The sequence below is a fragment of the Gossypium hirsutum genome, chromosome A05 (genome assembly GCF_007990345.1).
Source record: "Gossypium hirsutum isolate 1008001.06 chromosome A05, Gossypium_hirsutum_v2.1, whole genome shotgun sequence".
Lineage (NCBI taxonomy): Eukaryota > Viridiplantae > Streptophyta > Magnoliopsida > Malvales > Malvaceae > Gossypium > Gossypium hirsutum.
In genome coordinates, this window is record NC_053428.1 from 42,252,299 (window position 1) to 42,266,579 (window position 14,281).

A 14,281-nucleotide genomic window follows, 5' to 3' on the forward strand; every position below is an offset into this window, starting at 1 on the left:
AATTTATGCTGGATAGTGTGATAGATCTCATAGAGCTTCCAAAACAAAATCGAACCTTCCGATGATCTACAAGAAAAGAAAACAACTAACATAAGCAATAATGCTTAGTAAGTTCGTAAAAAGACAACTTAACTGCTAACATAATAGAATAAACAACTAAGCATAATTTTTATTATATTTTAAGCTAACTTTCATTTTCTATTCACTGCACCTCTCATGTATAATTGGTGTAGCCTTGCATATATATATGTATATATTTTTCCTTATAAGCATTTCATATAACCATTTTACTTAAACGTTTCTTCTTACCATAACACACTTACACCTTTAACATATAATCATTCAGTAATTCATCTGTCGTTTCAAACTTTTCTATAAGTATATCATCCCGAAATCATTTACTTTCATAAACAAGATGAAAGCTAAATAAATAAATTAATCATACCTGCTATTCATTTACGAAGCACTTATAGGATTAGTGCTAAAAATGGTTCATCGTATGCTTCCTATACTATAATAATTCAATCCAAACTCACATATATGTGTATAGAAATTCTAACACTACTATTGGGATTGGATATTAGGAATATGATTTTTATATGTGTATATATTTAAAGATATTTTAAAGAAGTATATGTGTAATGTATGTATAGAAAATAATTTTCATTGCAAAAATTTTATGGAAAATGTAAAGCTAAATGTAACCATATTCAAATCCATCCAATTTAGGCATCAGCCAGTAAAATGATTTGTTGACAAGTATAATCTAAAGCCCCTTCGTTCTTCATCAACAAATAGCTGCCATATGATATTTAAGAAAAATAAACTATAAGTGAACTAAACCTGCAGGAACCTCCCACATAGATGCTACTGAATGATAAATATATTACAAAATTTGGGTAAATGATAAAATACAATTTTATCAGCTTAATGGTAAGTCTTCAGTCCATCATAAATTTTCATAATGAAAGACCAATATTTTAAATTATTCATTGCTAAGATCTCGATATATTACTTTTCCCACTTGAAGTTTTCTGCACTTAAACATCAAAATAGAAGTGACTTAAAGAAGATAAAAATGATGAAGCAAGTAATTTGTTCGACTGTCTTTCCTCTCCTTTGCATTCTTCTTCTTTTTCTTAGTGTTGAAGCACAGACGTGTAGCCCTAGTGGCAAGATCAAAGGGAAAACCCCTCCACCAGGGCCATGCAACTAGGAAAATGATTCTGATTGTTGCAAGGATGGCAAGTGGTACACGACATACAAATATTCACCCCCTGTATCAAGCCAAATGAAAGTAACATTGACACTTAACAGCTTTGAGCGAGATGGAGACGGTGGTGCACCATCTGAATGTGACAACCAGTACCACTCCGATGATAACCTTGTGGTGGCACTTTCTACAGGGTGGTATAACAACAGGAAGAGGTGTTTGAATTATATCAACATCCATGGAAGTGGAAAATCTGTGAGGGCTAAAGTTGTGGATGAATGTGATTCTACTATGGGATGCGATTCGGGCCATAATTATCAGCCCCCTTGCCCTAACAACATTGTTGATGCCTCAAAAGTAGTTTGGAAGGCGCTTGGAGTGCCTGAGAGCGACTGGGGCGGGATGGATATCTATTGTTCTGATACTGATTAATCACTTTATCCATATATATATTTATAATGTATGTACTAGACTAAAGATTTCTTGTACGCCTTAGTTAACATTTATGTTACTATTAATGTAAAATTTATATATACTATGTATTTTGAGCCGTAAATTATGTTTTAAATCTTCATTATTTGCTCTATCCTTACTTCTTACGTGGAGAAATTCTTAGTTAATTCTCGAAATCAAATGAGTGTTGGATGTGGTATGAGTTCGACAGGGGTATAAACAGGGCACTTGTGCTTGCAAGTTATTCGAAAGAAATTCAAAATTGATTCAAGCGTGAGCAGCTTGAGTTACCAAGTGAGCCATGTTTGAGTACCTTACTACTTGATTTGAGTAGCTTGCGAGGTTGATCAAGCTTTTTATTCATAATACATTTTCAATATTTTTAATATTAGATTACTATGTTGTATACGATACAGGTTCAAACTCAAGCTCAAATATGTAAATGCTTTATCTAACCAAGCTTAAATGGTTTGATTTTACCACGAGCCGAGTTGGAGCTTCTAGAAAGTATTCGACCAAATTGGAGCCATATTTCAAGCAATGAATTTTGGGTAGAGCTCGAGCTTGATGAATCTCAACAATCAGGGAGCATATATCCATAAATCAAATGGCATATGGGTATAAATTTCATTGTCTTTTTAACTTTTCTCTTCCATGTTTTCATAGGTCATGACTTGCGGGTAATATTCATCAATCTTTTCATCTTAATTTATCAAAAAATTTACCTTACTCAGATTTAGTCACTAGGGCTGGACATAGATATGCTTTTCTTCTTCAAGACTTTCATATATTTGAAAAGTTTTTGGAAGATTATATCTTAGTATTTCGGTTCACACATGTATGTTGTACGTAAGATCTTAAAGAAAAACAATAAGTGGAGTTTTTGTTTCACCAAGTACAGGGTTTTGGGTGAAGGGATTATAGTCCCAGTTGTTGATGGATCAACCTACTTTCAGAAGACACTATGTGTGTCGACAAGCAGTCTCGATGATAATTCAATAAAGCAACCGAATCAAATTTTGAAAGCTACTATGACCATCAACAAAGAAAGTTTTTTTCTTCCTATTTCATAAAGACGGGGAAGAATCAACTAAGGAGAGAATTTACAAATGTGGAGGTTGAACTCTAAATAAACTAAAATCACCAATCAATCTACGTATCTAGTTGTTACCAGTCAAAGCTCTTCGTTGAACAACTAAAACTACTCTAAATATTGTCCTCCCTTTGCTTTTTTTGTGCCTTTGCGGCCAAATTTGGAATGTTACAAACAATAGAGACAAATTTAACACTTACAGCAACTAAGTCGTTATAGTATAGTGGTAAGTATTCCCTCCTGTCACGTGGATGACCCGGGTTCGATCCCCTGTAACTGCGATCATGTCTCTTTGCTTTTCGATCTTTCTAGCTTTTGTTAGTGATGCGATCAGATAATCTACTTCCCTAAATGCTTATTTGGAGCCTTTTGGGATAGTAAAAAGCAAGATTGTTAAAGCTGCGGCACTCACGCTTAATTCAGAGTTTTATTTTTAAAATTTGATTTCATTTTTGAACTCTTTCAATTAAGTTTGTTTATGTTAAACTTCAATCACTGGTGTCTAATAAGCAATAAACCCTATTATTCAACAACACTTTGCATCAACAGCCTATGCTTCCAACCCTAGATAAAAAACCAAGTCTCCTAGATCCTTTAATAAGAATTTTTCATCAAGTGATTTCACCAATACATCAATTTTCCATTGATCATCCCCTCTATTGACTATGGCTTCCACATACACTAGTAGATACACTTTCTTACCATTAGTGTTTTTAATATATCCTCCAACAGTACAATGCTCAGAATCAGGAACTTGTAACTAACATGTATACCACTTCTATGAAGTCCTTATTCAGAAATGCATTGGGAATATCTATTTGTCTCAACTTTCATTTGTTGGTTAATGCAAAGTGTAAGAATGATCCTCACTATATTGTCTTTAATTTTTGGATTATCAGTTTCCTTGAAGCTATGTCCAACAATCTAGGAGTACCCTTTTGCGACCAGTCTAGCTTTATAACTTGCTGAACTTCCACCTACATGTCTTTTGACTTTGAACATGCATTTACATCCCACTAACTTGCGACCCCTTGGAAATTTAAACAAGCTTCATGTATCTTGTTTTATTATTACAGACAATTCAACTTCTACTAAATTCTTCCTTTAAGGTTGACTAGCAGCTTCAGGAAAGTCTCAGGGCTCATCTAGTGAAAGGTTTACAAACCATGCTTAGCGCTTATGAATACCAGCCTTTGCACAAATAAGAATAGGATGAATATTTATTATTGTAGGAAGAGGTCTAGGAGATAGAATTTGTGCAATGTCAATTGGCTGAGCTCAAGCAATTAGGAAGGCTCTTGGAATAAGCAATTGAGGTGGGATGGATGTTTATTGGAGTCATACTAATTAATCACTTTATCCATATAAATATTTATAATGTTTGTATTACACTAAAGATTTCTTATGCATCTTAGTTAAAGTTTATGTTACTATTAATGTAAAAGTTATATATATATCTTATATTATGTATTTTGAGTCGTAAATTATGTTATAAATCTTCATTGTTAGCTCTATTCTTACTTCTTATTTGGAGAAATTCTTAGTACTCGAACTTGGATGAGTGTTGGATTAATTGGTTTGTTTGATAGAGGTGTAAATGATGTGTGTGTGCTCGAAAGTTGCTTGATTTAAACTCGAAAAGAAAATTCAACTTTGATTAAGGCATTGTCGAACTAAGCTCAAACTTGAGCAGCTTGAATTATCAAATGAACTAGGTTTCTTTAGGGTTAAGGTACGTAAGAGGTCTCTGTATTATAGTTTTTGGATCAACTTAGCCCCTCTATTATTAACTGAGTTAGTTCAGTCCCTATAGAATTAAAAAGAATCAAATAATATCAAATTGCACCAAAATTAACAATCGAGGTATAAGAAATGTCTTGAAATTTTTTTTCTTTTCTAAAAAAAAAAAGATTTCTTTTACAAAACCATAAAAACTTTAAAAATAACAACTTTGTTAAATAGTGAACGATATCTTTCAAACAATAAATGTTAACTCTTTCTCAATTTGGCCTTGTATTATTCTTTTTAACAGAACATAGACTAAATTAATCCATTTAATAATATAGGAATAGATTTCATCCAAACTACCTCTCAGGTACATTTAAAAAATGTATATATTGTTAAACCAAACTCAAGATTGAGTAGCTTGAGTTATCAAGCGAGCTAAGTTTGAGTACCTTAACACTCGTTTGGAACAGCTCGAGAGCTTAATTAAATTTTTAATTGATAATAGTTTTTTTAATTTTAGATTAATACTTTACCTTTAATACACTTGAAACTCAAATTTCAAAATTTTTTTAGTGAAGTATAAAAATTTTGTATATGTAATGAGTTTGAATTGAAGCTAAAATATGTAAATCAGGTGAACGAGCTTACTTTAATAGAGCTTAAATAGAGCTAAAGCTTCTAAAATAGTATTTGATTGAGCAAGATTGGAGTTTCAAACAACAAATGTCAAGTAGAGGTTCCGCTTTTTATTGTATGAGTATAGACCTAGTGTTTTACTCTTATATATTCAATATTTCTTTTTGTTTTTTTCATGAATTTTGAGGATCCTTATAGGATCATCATATGTATCAACATAGTCCATAATTATTGTTTGTAATCAAATGGTCAAGTTTCAACTCACTAAATTATAGTTAAACAGGAAAAGTTACTTGAGTTAATTTGAAAAAAAAATGACTTCAATTTTTTTTATTAATAATGCATTTCTAATATTTATAATCTTAAGAGAAAAAATTCACCTAGAATCCAAACTTGAAATTTAATAGGAAACTCAATCCCAACCCGATCCAACCCAATCCAGCCTAAATTTAATTTAATTATTTTATTTTTTATTTTAAAGAAATTAAGATTTCTTTTTTAGTTTAGACTTAAAAATTTATTTATTTATTTATTTATTTGTTTAAAAAAACTATATATATATATCAAAGGCATTTTTTAAAATATCTTGAGATAGGTGGATTTACCTCAAACATGACATTGATTTGATTCGACTATTTTTTTTCCTCCAACCTGACTCACCCTTGTTAGAATTAAGTGACCCAAATCATTATTTAAATAAAATATAGTGGTAAAATAAAATAAAAGAAGATTCCATATAGAATTACACTTCTTCTATTTTATTTTAGAATAAAGTTTTTTAAACCTTATTAAATTCTATCTATTTGATATTGATTAGAATAGGGTGTTTCAGTCTTACTAGAATATGGCTTCACAAGCCTATAAATAGACATAGTCTATTCCTCTTGTAATAATTCAAATTCGACATAGTGAATTTTCTTCTCCTCTGCCCGTGGTTTTTTCCCGAAAGGGCTTCCACGTAAAAATTTGTGTATTTTTTATTTTATTTTATTTTATTTTCATAAATGGGTATCAGAGCATCCGGGTTGTTCATCTCAATCACGGTAATGGTGTCTTTGAAGTATGAAATTCCGCTATTGGATCGCAACACCAGATTTGCGTTGTGGCAGATTAAGATGAAAGTAGTTCTTGCGTAGATGGATCTAGAGGATGCCACTGCTAGGGATAGATAAGATGCCTTCAACATTAACAAATGAAGAGAAGAAGCGTAAGGATCGAAAGGTGTTAACACAATTACATCTGCATTTGTCCAATGAAATTTTGCAAGATATGATGAAAAAGAAGACCCCTGCTGCATTTTGGAAGAGGCTAGAACAAATATGTATGTCAAAAACTCTAACAAGCAAGCTGCTTATGAAGCAGCGTCTTTATACTCATCATTTGAAGGAAGGTGCATCTGCACACGAACACTTAACAGTGTTTAAAGAAATTCTCTTAAACTTGGAGGCCATGGAGGTTCAGTATGATAAGGAAGATCTATGGTTGATTCTACTTTGTTCGTTGCCTCCGTCTTATTCAAACTTTAGAGACACGATTTTATATAGCTGTGAGTCTCTCACAGTTGATGAGGTTTATGATTCTTTGACCTCGTATGATAAGATGAAGTATCTTGTGGTTAAACCCGACTCTCAGGGAGAGGGTCTCATTGTTCGTGGGAGACAAGATCGAAATGCTGATGATGATCGTGGAAGGACACAGGAACGGAATCCTCATGGTAAATCTAAGGGTAGATAAAAGTCTTCAAACAGAGGTAAAACTTGTAACTTCTGCAAGAAGAAAGGGCACACTAAATCTGAGTACTATAAGCTACAGAACAAGATTAAAAGGGAGGCTGCGAATCAAAAGGGAAAATAAACAGAAAATTCTGGTGAAGCTGATGTTATAGAAGACTACAGTAATGGTGAATTTCTAGTCGCTTCAGTCAACAGTTCTAAAGTAAGCTAGGAGTGAATACTTGATTCAGGCTGCACCTTCCACATGAGTCCCAATTGGGATTGGTTTACAACTTACGAAATAGTGTCTGAAGGAGTTGTTTTGATGGGAAATAATGTTTTGTGTAAAATCACAGGTGTTGGAACAATTAAAGTTAAGATGTTTGATGGAGTTGTCAGAACACTCAGTGACGTACGACATGTTCTAGAATTGAAAAGAGATTTAATTTCGTTGAGTACCCTTGATTCAAAAGGGTACAGATACACAACTGAAAGTGGGGTTTTAAATATTTCCAAAGGTTCCCTTGTTATGATGAAAGGGCAGAGAAAGACTGCGAAGTTATATGTTTTGCAGGGTTCTACTGTTACTAGTGATGCAACTGTCGCTTTCTCTAGCTTGTTGGATGATGATATTCCTGAACTTTGGCATATGCGCCTAGGGCATATGATTGAGAATGGCATGGCAAAATTGAGCAAAAGAGAACTTCTTGATGGGCAAGGAATTTGCAAACTGAATTTCTGTGAGCATTGTGTTTTGGGGAAGCAAAAGAGAGTTCGATTCACCAGAGGAATCCATAACACGAAAGGAACATTGGAGTATATTCATTATGATCTGTGGGGGCCATCTAGAGTGCCTTCGAGAGGTGGAGCTAATTATATGCTAACCTTTATTGATGATTTTTCCAAAAAAGTTTAGGCGTTCTTCTTGAAGCAAAAAAACAATGTGTTTTCTGCATTTAAGTCTTGGAAAATTATGACTGAAAAGTAGATGGGAAAATAAATAAAATACCTTCGCACAGACAATGGCTTAAAGTTCTATTTTGATGAGTTTAATAGATTGTGCAAGTCAGAAGGGATTGTGAGACACTTGACAGTTCGTCATACTCCACAGAAAAACGACATTGCGGAACGAATGAACAGAACGATCATGGAGAAGGTTTGATGTATGTTGTCAAATGCCAACTTACTAAAGTCATTTTGGGCCGAAGCAGCCTCTACTGCATGTTTTTTGATCAGCCGATCCCCATCCATTGCCATTGAGAAAAAGACTCCACAAGAGTTATGGTGTGGTAGTCCTGCTAATTATTCTGATTTAAAGATCTTTGGGTGTCCTGCATATGCTCATGTTGATAATGGAAAATTGGAACTGAGATCAATTAAATGTGTTTTTCTTGGTTATAAAACTGGTGCAAAAGAGTATAAGTTATGGTGTCCTGAAAATAGAAAAGTTGTGATTAGCAGAGATGTTTTTGATGAAACTGCTATGCTACCTAACTTATCTCTTAAAGAATCTTCCAATAAAGAAAATCAAAAGCAGGTGGAGCATCAGATTAATACAGAGTCGACTCTTCAAGCCAGTATAAAAATTGAAGATAGAGTTACTTCTTCATCACAATGCTCTATCATCAAAAACAGAACTATAAGAGAAATTAAACCTCCAAAGAAGTATGCTGAGGCTGATCTAGTTGTTTATGCTTTAAATGTGGTTGAAGATATAGATCCGAATCAAGAGCTATCTAATTATTCTCAGGCGGTTAGCTGTGAAGACTCAGAAAAGTGGATGTTTGCTATACAAGAGGAGATGGAATCACTCCACAAAAACAGAACATGGGATATTGTGAAACTTCCTAAAGGTAAAAAGGTTGTTCGTTGTAAATGGGTGTTTAAAAAGAAAGAAGGGACTCTAGGAGTTGAAGAACCCAGATATAAAACAAGGCTTGTTGCAAAGGTTTACAGTCAAATTCCAGGAGTGGACTTCATAGATGTGTTCTCCCTAGTTGTTAAGCATAATTCAATTCGAGCTTTGCTTGGTATTATGGCCATGCATGATTTGGAGCTTGAGCAGTTAGATGTAAAAACTGCATTTTTGCATGGAGAACTTGAGGAGGATATTTACATGCAATAACTAGAGGGTTTTACAGTCTTAGAAAAAGAGGACTATGTTTGCTTGCTGAAAAAGTCCCTTTATGGTTTGAAACAGTCACCAAGACAGTGGTACAAGAGGTTTGTTTCCTTTATGACTTCTCATGATTTCAAAAAAAGTAGTTTTGACAGTTGTGATTACTTTAAGAAAAACAGTGATGGGTCTTTTGTGTATCGACTTCTTTATGTTGATGACATGTTGATAGTAGCAAAAGATAAAGGAGAGATAAGAAAGGTCAAAGCCCAACTAAGTGAAGAATTTGAGATGAAAGATTTCGGACCAGCAAAGAAGATACTTGGTATGGAGATTCTCAGAGATAGAAAAGCAAGTAAATTGTACCTAAGTCAGACAAAGTGCTAAGCCTGTTAGTACTCCTTTAGCAGCCCATTTTAGACTTTCATCAGCTTTGTCTCCACAAGCAAATGATGAGATTGAGTACATGTCACATGTTCCATACTTTAGTGCAGTGGGATCTCTCATGTATGCTATGGCTTGTTCACGTCCAGATTTATCATATGCAGTCAATGCAGTTAGCAGATACATGGCGAATCCCGATAAAGAACACTGGAAAATAGTTCAATGGATTTTAAGATTCTTACGAGATACTACTGATGTTTGCTTATAGTTTGGAAGAACTAGAGATGGAGTCATTGGATATGTTGATGCTGATTTTGCTGGAGACCTTGATAGAAGAAAATCTCTCACAGATTATGTCTTTACAATCGAAGGTTGTGCAATCAGTTGGAAAGTCACTTTGCAAACTACAATGGCTTTTTCTACCACTGAAGCTGAGTACATGGCGATTACTGAGGCTTGTAAAGAAGCTATTTCGTTGAAGGGACTTTTTAGTGAACTCAATAAAGACTTTCAAATTAGCACAGTATTTTGTGACAGTCAGAATGCCATCTTTCTTACAAAAGATCAAATGTTTCATGAGAGAACAAAACACATTGATGTTAGGTATCATTTTGTTCGTGATATTATTGCTCGTGGTGATATTGTTGTGAGCAAAATTAGTACTCATGAAAATCCTGCAGATATGATGACTAAGTCACTTCCTATAACCAAGATTAGACTTGCTTGGTGTTCGTTGTTGACGTTAAACCCTTAAGGGGTTTTATGGAAGAGGTGGAGAACTTGTTCGTTGAGAGTTCACGATAAAGAACTTGTTCATTGAGAATTTGTGTCAAGGTGGAGACTGTTAGAATTAAGTGACCCGAATCCTTATTTAAATAAAATACAGTGGTAAAATAAAATAAAAGAAGAATCCATATAGAATTACACTTCTTTTATTTTATTTTAGAATAAGGTTTTTTAAACCTTATTAAATTCTATCTATTTGATATTGATTAGAATAAGGTGTTTCAGTCTTACTAGAATATGGCTTCACAAACCTATAAATAGACATAGTCTACTCCTCTTGTAATAATTCGAAATTGACATAGTGAATTTTGTTCTCCTCTACCCGTGGTTTTTTCCCGAAAGGGTTTCCACGTAAAAATCTGTGTATTTTTATTTTGTTTTATTTTATTTTCACAACCCTAAACCTAATTTTCCAAAAGAATATCATTCGTAACGAATCAAGTCGAGTTGAAACCTATCGAATTCAAGCTTTTTTACTTAATCTAATTTACTTAATTTAATGTACATAGTTTACCCTATTTTTGTGTTCACTATTCATCTCGAGATTGTGTCGTTTTAACATTGAAATTTTGGAGGGCATTACACTGTAGATTGTATACTAAGGGCTCTATTATATTATTTTATATACATCCAAATCAAGCACATGAATTAACAAGAGCATAACACAAAAGAGTTACATGAATAAATAATTAGTTATGTGAAACAAACTTTATTACATCAAATGCCTAAGGGCATACTATCAAATACATATCCACATATACAACCAAATAGATAAGTCAAATATACATACGTTAGTCAAATTTACATATGATGAACATTAAGAAGAATTTCATGCAACACATATCAAGATGAATGCATATACCATCTATTTTTAAACCATTTCAAGTTTCCATTTCCATTGAATTAAATTTCACCTGATAGAGCTATAGTAAAACAGACCTAGATACATGAGAATAATTTGCTCACACAAGCTGACGTTATAACATAATTTCTCACACAAGCTAACATTATGTTGAGGTCACTCGTTTAGACCTACGAAACATATAATCTGAGAGTCTGTAGCAAATGTGGAATGCCTTAAACTTGACCAATTTCATCAGATCCGGATCTTGGGTGCTACTTCGCATACTACTTAACAAAATTTCAAAACTGATGACAAATGCCCCTTACTTAAAACATATTTCTTTCTATTTTATTTAAAGACTCAATTTTAGGAAAACAAAGGAAAGTATTTAGGAAAAAAATATTACATCATACATTTCACTAAATCCTTTACAATACAAATGTTTACTAAAGACTGCCTCTTTGAAAATGTCCTACAATACGCCACCTTTCCACTATATGCATAATAACTCAGTCCGCTGCTTCCTTGGCATATTCCTCGTATCGTCCCTCTTGGGTTAATCTCATCCCATCATTACCTGAAACATAAACATAACACTTGTAAGTTCAAAACAACTTAGTAAGAGTTAATAGATATTACCTTAGCGGATAATTTTATAATATTTGAAGAATATCACTGTGCCAGCTACCCTTCTCAACCACTACTTCTGTTTCGATGAATTCTTTCACAATTACAGGCTTTCTCTTACAGGCTAACTACCATACTATTAGCATACCAGTTCTCTCTTAACTACTTGACTAATTTAAGATCCTTCTAGACATTTCATAAATCTCTTCTTTCTCTTGAAATCACAAAAGCACTTTTCGAAAAAATGTACCGTCAGAGCCCACTTCATCCAAACCATCACTTCACTCATACACTTCTTCCAAAACGGTTGTTCACAGATACTATTTACTAGTGGATTATTACACCTTGTCGACTTCCCATGATGAGTTGGATGCCATCAATTTACCAAATTAAATCATTTTCTAATTCAAACTTAACACATGCCTATATTGATAATGAATTATCCAAATCATTTAGAATAATTACCCATGTCTTGGTTACAAAACACAAAGCTACCCAAGGTGCCAAACAACTCAAATTCCATAAGATTCCTGAGTAAGACATAATACTATTCTCATATGGAGGATACCAAATAATCAAATTTTAACACTATATATAACGTAAAAGAACTTAAATAGATAGTTTTTTATGTCTTTCATGACTACTAATATGCCTGTATTCACAACTAAGAAATTACCATGGCAGATACCCATTTAAGAACATATAAATACAAATTTCTTGTAACACCCCTAACCTGTATCTGCCATCAGATTAGGGTTACGGAGCATTACTGTAGAAATAGAATATTTAAATATTCATTTCATACATCATTAGAAACATATTATAAAACAAACATTGACATACATGTCATCCCTAAATCGAGCCCTCGGGACCTTAGAAACACCTTAGAAACAATTTGGGACCAAATTGAAAACATTTAGAAAGTATAGGAAAAGTTGAAATTTTTTTACTATAGGGATCACACGATCGTGTGGCCAGGCTGTGTCCCTCACATGGCTAAGACACACGCCCGTGTCTCAGGCTATGTAACAATCGAAATAGGGTCACACGGCCGTGTTACACGCTCGTGTTCTAGGTCGTGTCACATGCCCGTGTTCCAGGCCATGTAACTCTTGAATTAGCTCCACAGCCCATGTGCTAGGCCGTGTAACTGCTTGGCTTGGATGCAATAAAACCTATAGGGGACACATGGCCGTGTTGCCAGGTCGTGTGTCACACACGGATGAGTCACACTCCCATGTCTTAGGCCGTGTGGACATGAAATTGCCCAAAAATCAAACCATTTCCAACTCTAAACTGTAAATACACCTAAAGGCATTTTGTGCACATAATCAAGACATCAAACCTTACCAAAACTTACATATAATGATCAATTCGATGGTCCTAAACCAATCAACCAATATGTCATTTAAGGCACCTCAATTGTAAATATTCAAACTTACATAAACATGTATACTTTACCATATTTCAACCATACACATCTAGTTCAATACCATCTAAAAACATACCATATCTTGACCATATTGAAACCAATTCATCACATATCATTTTAGTCATTCAAACATGCATCTTAACTTAATCACATTAACGCATACTATTAAGGCATCAAAAGTACCAAACCAATTAAGTGACTTGTACAAACCAAATCATTAAACAATCTGTCAACTAAACATCATTATAAGTCTACCTATACATGCCATTATAACCCTCAGCCAAAATGCTCAAAAACCATCGAATTAACTACTAAATAGTGTGATAGGTCTCCAATAAGCTTCCAACCAAAATTGAACCTTCCGATGATCTACAGGAAAAGAAATCAACCAAAGTAAGCAATAATGCTTAGTAAGTTCGTATAAGGACAACTTAACTGCTGACATAATAGAATAAACAACTAAGCATAATTTTTATTATATTTTAAGCTAACTTTCGTTTTCTATTCACTACACCTCTCATGGATAATTGGTGTAGCCTTGCATATACATGTATATATTTTTCCTTATAAACATTTCATATAACCATTTTACTTAAACGTTTCTTCTTACCATAACACTTACACCTTTAATATATAATCATTCTGTAATTCATCTTTTGTTTCAGACTTTCTTATAAGCATATTATCCCAAAATCACTTACTTTCACTAAACAAGGTGAAAGCTAAATAAATAAATTAATCATACATGTTATTCATTTACAAAGCACTTATAGGATTAGTACTAAAAATGGTTCATTGTATACTTCCTGTACTATAATAATTCAATCCAAACTTATACATATATGTGTATAAACATCTATCTTTAGCCGAATAATCATCAATATAATGATACTCACATATGATCAAGTAATTCATTGAACATTTAACATTTACTAATGTTTTGACTATACATTATCATTTAAACAATTTTGTAATTCCCATTCACATTTAGCCCGATGAACTAGTAACTTGACTCGAATACTTAGGTAACTACACACCAGAGGAATCATAGATGTATAACAAGAGCACCGAAGTACAGACAGGGGCACAAATGTGCAAACAGGGGCACCGTAGTGTGAATAGCAACACCAAAGTGTATACAGGGGCACCGAAGTGCAAACAAAGGCACCAAAGTGCAAATCCTGTACAAGCATGCATTCTAACCATATTGGCATGCTAATCGTATCCTTATCGTTTACCATGTCTAAATGGGCATTT

The 14,281-nt window shown here is 33.5% G+C and overlaps 1 pseudogene; it reads left to right on the plus strand.

Annotated features, from left to right (window-relative positions):
- Positions 1-1,078: 1,078 nt before the first annotated feature.
- Positions 1,079-14,281, plus strand: part of LOC107955773 (uncharacterized) — a 47,537-nt pseudogene continuing 34,334 nt past the window's right edge.